The following is an 8,182-nucleotide window of genomic DNA, read 5'->3' as shown; positions in this document are numbered from 1 at the left end:
ATCCCGTCAGTTTCTGCATCAGAAACTAACCGGAAACTGACTGCATGGTGTGAACTAGAGCCATTAGAATACATGGAAAACACTTTGCATGCATTTTTAGTAAAAAAAATGCACACGGAACTGCGTCTGGTGTGAACTGGCCCTAAGATCGTGAGGAGAGTTGAATCGCAATTTAGATTTTTTAACAATTAATCGTGCAGCTCTACTATTTCTTATTATTGGATTTTGGAATTTACAAATGCAGCAATTTAGAAATTGAATGAACGGTTTAGTAATGTAAAACACTTTTTTCGATAGACAAGTAGTGCATTTTATAGCGTGCAACTATATAGATCAGACCAAAATGAGGGAGAAATGAGGAGGAATGAGGGACAGATGTACTTTGTTATGAAAGAGGGACAGTCCCTTGAAATCAGGGACAGTTGGGAGCTATGGGCACTTTTAGATGGTAAAGTAACAAAACTCAGATTCCTGGCCCCTAGATTTTTTAAATCAATTGTTCAATAATAAATCTTTCAATACATAGCCCAGATATGATGGGTCTGTTACAAAATGAGATCCAGACACCTTCTTCAGAAATAACAGGATTTCAAACATAACTAGGCCACGCAATGGCTCTTGCTGAAAGCATAGCATATAAAAGGGATCAAAACATACTTCTTTTCTCCTGTATAAATATATAAAATTATCCATTTCGCTGATCACAGCAAGAACCAATCACTTCAGAGTGACTATAGTATTCTGTACTTTTTCCCTGGAGAACACAGTAATAAATGCTATTAGATGCATATAATGAATAGCATTTGTATGACATATTTAAACATAGCCATTAAGCATAATTTCCTGGTACAAAGAGAATTTTATATGGCTGCTTTTTATGTTCGGGCTTCAATGTTTTCAAGCAGAGCTACTTTTCTTAGTTTTTCAGGGATGAATATTTTTACAGGTCCCACCAGCCAATAATGGTGTATATGTAACATAAAAACAAGTACTTGAAAATGTTATACATTTCAACTGAATAGCCAATGGAAACAAATGATGTGAAAATCAATGCAAAGTAAAAATAGAGCAAACCATTCTACCCTGTGAAGTCGCTTCCCATTAAGAGGTTCCCTCTTTAAATAACCATAATTAATAAATGCTGCAAGGCTTCAGAATAACAACATGCTGATGTAATATAAATGTTTTTTTTTGTTTTTTTCTTAAGAAAACAAGATGGAAAGCATTAGCAAACATTATTGTTACCTTAGATTGTCTACAGTTCTATATAAATGAGTGGAACTCCTAAATGAATTATTAATTGTAGCTAGAAGGAGCATCCGTCACAATACTCAATAAGAAGCCCCCGATCCACAGGCTACTGTGGAACCCATTAAAGGAGAATTATCATTAAAAAATTATTTCCATTAGCGTGGGTTGTTCTGTTTCCCTCCAGAAACACCTTCATTATTTCCTCAATAGCTTGATGCTTGTATAATTAAGATCAGGAAAGTCAAGTTCTGAATTTTTCCTCAGAAACAAATTTTGTATTAATAACCTTGTGAAATTTGTAAAGCATATCATATTTGTAAGATACAGCATTAACATAGTAATTACAGTAATATGCCATTTACTGTACATCACCATGACTTTGAATGGCACCCCAACACTCATTTCCAATGTGCTTCAATGTATGTGTGAATTTCAGTATAAATTATCTGTGCTTTGCAATGTGGTGCTGACAACTCTAAAATAAATTGGCTGCCTTAACAGTGTCAGCATACCCAGCATTATTTTAATCTTTTCTTACTTAAGCCTAAGTAAAAAAATACAATGTATTATAAATACAATAAAACAAGTAACATAAAACATACACAGCAATATATACAAAACCCAGCGAACAAGCAAAATCAGGGGAACCTGTTAGGAATGGGTCAGGCAGAGGTACAAAGAACAGGCAAAAAGACCAGTCAGGAATGGGGGCCTGAACAGGTAACATGTCCAGAGGGTGCAGGCTCATAAAATACTGAGGAACTCTGTGACTTCTGTGGTGAAGCTAAATAGCCTCCCAGTGGCCAGCATCAGGGGGTAACTAATGAGACTAGTGGACACTGTAATTACACTATAACATATACATTACATTAAATGTCAACACCCTTATCCCCATAAACAAAATCATCCTCTGTGTGGACTCAAAGATACTCAACAGCTCAACTCTGCACACAGAGAAATCATATTGTCTAGAACAGGACTCAAAATTTCAGGTCCTGAGCTACTCGCCAGGCCTTAAGAGTTACTCGCCACCAGTTGCCCACCCCTTATCCCGCCCCTAAATGCCCTTGTAAATTATCATATTGTATCCAGCTCATACATAGGTATACCATAATTGCAAATGCCCCCCTCCCAACGCTCTCAATAATGCCCACCCCAGCTCCCTCACAAATGCCCCCCTCCCAACGCTCTCAATAATGCCCACCCAACTCTCTCACAAATCCCCCCCCACCTCTCTCACAAATCCTCCCCCCACCCCAGCTCCTTCACAAATGCCCCCCACCCCAGCTCCCTCACAAATGCCCCCCCAGTTCTCTCACCAATATCCCCCTTCCAATAATGCCCATCCAGCTCTCGCACTAATCTCCCCCAGCTCTCTCACTATTCTCTCCCAGCTCTCTTACTATTCCCCCCAGCTCTTTCACTATTCCCCCTTAGCTCTTTCACTATTCCCACCCAGCTCTTTCACTATTCCCCCCCAGCTCTCTCACTATTCCCCTCCAGCTCTCTCACTATTCCCCCCAGCTCTCTCACTATTCCCCCCCAGCTTTCTCACTTCCCCCCCGCTTTCTCACTTTCCCTCCAGCGCTCTCACTATTCCCCCCAGCTCTCTCACAAACCCCCCCACCCCAGCTCTCTCACAAATCCCCCCAGCTCTCTCAAAATCCCTCCCCCCACCCCAGCTCTCTCACAAATCCCCCCCCCCACCCAAGGTCTCTCACAAATCCCCCCACCCAGTACTCTCCCAAATCCCCCCAGCAGCTCTGTCACCTCTTGGAAATATAGGATACAGCCGGCACCGTGCTGTTTAGTTAATATTTTTCTTCAGCACAGTGCCGCTAACAGAGCTCTGACTGTCAGGACTGTAGCACAGAGGCGAGGAGAAGTTTCACTGCTACTGCTTCCATGCTACAGTCCCGACAGTCAGAGAAAGAAGGTGCCTTGGACTGAAACAAAAGCAATACGGGCGGTTGCGGTGCAGGGACACCCACCAGCAAATGTGGGGCATATGCCCTGGGTGCCTGGCGCTCACAATAAAGCTGTCTCTCAAAACTATTTCATAGGGGCTGCAGGATTCCTTACCAGGGGAGCCGCTGTGACTGAGGCAGAGGGCGAAGCTGGTTGAAAATCGTGAGAAAATCGTGAGATTGGAGTCTGCATTGAGGAGGGGGAGAGCAGAGATTGCCAGCAAGTCAGGACGGTTTGGGGTTATCCCCTCAGCATCCACCGGGCGCCTCTTCTCCTCCCTCAGCAGCATCCTGTCTGCTGCTGCCTGCTCCATTTTTGAGGGCTGGTCTAGAATTCATAAAGAGTTTCAAAGATACTCATTAGATATCTGTGTCATGATAGTGAGACAAATGCAACAAAGCAGCTACAATCTGAAAACAATAAAAAAATGAGTATAACGAGTAACATATTTTACATTATAAGTTTGTATTTAGCATTGCCATTATTTGTCCATTTCCCATTAGTTCACTTTTATTATTTCATATCTTCTGCTGATGGCTTAAAAATGTTTAACACCAAGTCTGCAAAAATCCACAAATGTAGGTCCTGTTTACACTGGCGTTAAAAGCAGGTGTTTGAGGTTCTTGTGTAACAGTCTGCAATTGATAATATAGACAGCACACAAAAAAAAAATAGGCACGTGGGGTGTGTTTTTAATGTGCCTTTAAGCATGTCAAATGTGCATAGGGCATTCGGGGGCCATTTTCAATGTGCCTTTAATGTGAAAAACAGTGTGATTTATGCTATAGGTGCATTTGTTCAGAGTCAGTATTTTGAGCAAGCGAGAACAAGAGTGATTTGGGAAAATAGATACAACAGCTGATCTAGAAGAAAATATTCTAACCCTTATAAGGGAAAAATTAAATGTATACTAATACAGTATCCAGTTCCAGGGCCTTGGTTCTTGTTAACTATTGACTATAATACAGCATTTAGAAATGTAAAATGTAGATATGTTTAAGTGGAACATGCTATGTCCCTTCTGCAATAAAACAAACTTACCTGCCTTATCTTAGAAACAGAATGAGTGAGGAACCATTGGATAGCACTATGGACCCTCATTAACCCTAATTGTACAACAGTTCCACATCCCAATACATTCCATATAGAGCCCATAAAGTCCATGAGCACTATAGACTGTGGCACTGCTGTTCAATTAATTTTGGATATACATATGAAAACTTGCCTGCCTGCCTGCTTGCAATGTTTTTTGCTATGAAAACTGTCTCAGCATGGTGCCAGCATGCCAGGAAGAGTGACTCCAGCATAGGAGTCACATCATCCCCATCAGCCAAAAAAGAGGCACCCGGAAGAATCCCTTTCAGTGGCCAGTGAGGGATCCAATGGTCACATTGCTGGAACAGAGGTGGTAATTTTCATTCTTTACCAGTTTGCCTTGCCATTCAAATTGTGGAGAATATTGTGTTTATCAGCTTTATAAGCTTGGTACATAATACAGCATAACTAGACAGATTATGAAGTTATGGACTATAAAGGCCCAAAAAGCCCTCCAGAAAACTATTGCAAAGGTTTACTAGAACCTTTTGAAAGTGACATTGTCATCACCCCAATAAATTCATTAGCAGTTACCTGTAATATAAGAGATAATATACTCTCAAGTCTCAAGTCCCCAAACTTTGCTCCTTTGAAGTGCTGCAGCTTCCATCAGGCTCTTCAGCACAGGGGACCAATGCATTCAACATTGCTAACAAACAGACAGCAACTTAAAAAAATACATCTCACTTCCATTACAATAATTTCTGGTTTTGTGATAGAAGTGAGACGTGCAAATACCTTCTGCTTTAAGAAGTCTCAACTGTGCTAAGCTCAATAGAAAATCTAATTTGATATATGACATCCATCAATTTTTTTTCAGAGGAATTACAATATTGTTACTAATTTCAAAATCACCAATGCAGAAAAAAATGATTTACAAGTAATATACATTACTGTCTAAAGCAAGCCTCCTGTGTAGCTTCTAATAGCACAACAATTCTTCTTGATGGATTCCTGTGATTTTTTTTTGTGTCAAGGTAAAGAATCTTCTATCTCCCTCTGTTTTCCCTTATTAACAATATGCTCTTTACTTTCGTAAATTGTTTGCCTGCAAAGCATTGACTAAGAAATAATGTCAGCCTTGTTGTAATTTTATAAGGTTCTTATCATTTACAAGTGAGTCCCATGACGGCATTCGTGCCTGTGTAATTAGTATGCGTACGCATTTCATTACTTGAAGGACAGCTATGGGAATGTACAGCCTTAGGTGGGCAAACAAATTGGAAAAACGCTGCATGTACATTTAAACCTTCCCTTCCAATTAGCCAATGGAAAATGTGATTGTTCTATCATGTACAACAAGGCTTGGAATCATATAAAAACAGCACAGCCTTGTCAGATCTCTCTGTTTACAACTGAATAAGTTATTGCAAATAAAACATATCAAATGTAGAGTGTCATACTAAATCAATTTCATAGCCATATTGTATATTATTTGTACCATTTTATACTAATTAATAATTTTATTTTGTTTAATTATTTTATTTCATAATTAGGCTTATAGCTCCACTGAAACATTACAGATATACAGCAGTAAAAAAAATTATCTGTTCACCCCAAACTTATACTTCTAAGTTGATTAACCATCTATTTTATTATTTGTTAAAGTGATTGTAAAGCTTTATTTTTTTTTATTTTTATTAAAATAATAAACATGTTATACTTACCGTTTCTGTTCAATGGTATCACACAGAGCAGCCCCAAACTGCCTCTTATCTGGTCCCCCACTGGCGGTCTTGGCTCCTCCTTTTTTCAGTGTGCCACCATAGGAAACCTATGGGGGCACACCTTTGGGTTCACTCCCAAGTTGGGCTGTGTGCGTTTATTTACAGACACACAGTGCAGCTCAGTTCTGCCTCCACTCCTTCCTCACATAATATAAACGGCAGCAGCAGAAGCCAATGGTTCTCACCGAGTCCTGTCAAGAAAGCAGTGCAGCCAATGGGACGTTTTCTTTTTTTCCCTAATGCAGGAAATGCATTAAGGCAAACAAATCATGCCTTTAGAAACATTATAAGGACTCCAGCACAGCAGTACGATCTCTGCATCTAAATTCTGTCCACTTACCATGGCTAGTATAAGTGGGTAGAATTATGTCCTGACTCCTAATTTATTTTATTTACATTTTTTATTGCCAAGACTATAACAGTAGCATGGACCATCCTCATACTCCAGTAAAAGGTGGAAAATTCTATGTGGTGGGTATATTTAAAACCCAATAAATTTTACATTTATCAAACATTCGACGCAACTGGATCTTCCTGGTGCATGTTTTTTTAAAAGGCGGTGTGTATCCTTGAAAGCTGCAAGAAGCAAGACCTGTTTATTAAAGGGGCAACAAAGACTTGAACCCCAGTCTTAGCCCAAAGCTGAACATGGATTCTAAGGTGATTACTTCATTCCTCCCAACTTTCTAAAATGATAAAGAAGGACCCCCTTTAGCACACAAGTATGCAGACAAAGAATACATCTCTGCCATAGCCCCAGTTATACAGATCACACAAGTGTACCAGGGGATAGAGAAAAGAAGAAGTATGGATCTCAGGACTGAGTTGCATACACTGGGAAGTAGTTCCATATCTGGACATGTGTGACCATGGAGGCTCTGTAACATGCAGTAGTGAGGGTGGTTCAGCTGTGGTTTACCTCCCTGCGGTTTACCCCCTATCCTACAAAGACATAATTGTGGACATCGAGCTGTGGGTAATGCCAAAGTAAAGGCTTTGCAGTGCACCAGACAGGGGTCATCAAAATGCTGGTACCAATTGGCGCAAAGTGTGGAGAGCTGATATCCAAGGTGGTACTTTGTGCTCGTTGTGGGAGCTGCTGGGAATTCCTCTTTAAGGTACTCCTTGCCAGTGAGTTGCCACATGAGCATGGAATGCCCTTGGAGAAGGACACAGTATGGGTGGCAGTCAAAGACCCTAAAGATCCTCTGCAACAGCCACAGGTGGTACATTTGGTCTCTCCAGACTTGGTGCCATGTGTGGAGTCGGCATGGGCTAGTTACTACCTAGTGATGCCAGCAGTGAGGCGGTAGCTGAGTCTTGCTCTGCAGTAACATCCACAGTAAAGGAGCAAGAGCCATAGTTGTTAGACCTTCCAGTTCAGGTGGAGGAAGAAGTGTCCCCAGTACAGAACACAGCAGGGCTGGCCGGTGGATGTTATGAGATGCCCCAAGCAGTGCAGTAGTGACTGTGGTGGCCACAAAGGCATCACAAAGTACATTGGCAAGTGCCCTGATGAACTCAGGGGCTAAGGAAAAAGGCCAATACTGGATATTTCCTAATCCTTAGCAGGAATTGCCCTTATACACTACAGTGGGGGACGTAGAAGAAAAGGGAGAGGCTTTGGGTGATGCTCAAGCTGTTGTTCAGTGGACTATTCCTTATCTGCCTTTGCAGGGCTGAACTGTTGAGAGGCTTAAAGGAGGTCTCAAGTGGGAGGAAGCAGAAAGATGTAGCGGCCCTTGACCTTCATTTGGCAGGTCTGTAACTGAAAGTAAAGTTGCCTTACAGGGGCTTGAGTCTGATGAAACTCCATAAGTAAGGACCCATTGCTGGAGGACTCATGGAAAAGCGAGTGGAGAGTAGGGATGAGCCGAACACCCCCCCGTTCGGTTCACACCAGAACCCTCGAACAAACCGAAAGTTCGCGCGAACATATAGAACCCCATTGACGTCAATGGGACTCGAACGTTCGAATTCAAAAGTGCTAATTTTAAAGCCCAATATGCAAGTTATTGTCGGAAAACATCTTTGAGAACCCGGGTCTTGCCCCAGGGAACATGTATCAATGGAAAAAAAAGTTAAAAAATTGTGCCTTAGCCACTGGTGGCGGTGCCCAGAACCAACAATGTTCTTATAAG

The sequence above is a fragment of the Rana temporaria genome, chromosome 4 (assembly GCF_905171775.1).
Source record: "Rana temporaria chromosome 4, aRanTem1.1, whole genome shotgun sequence".
Lineage (NCBI taxonomy): Eukaryota > Metazoa > Chordata > Amphibia > Anura > Ranidae > Rana > Rana temporaria.
The sequence above is the reverse complement of the archived record's forward strand: the minus strand, read 5'-3'. Positions refer to the sequence as shown.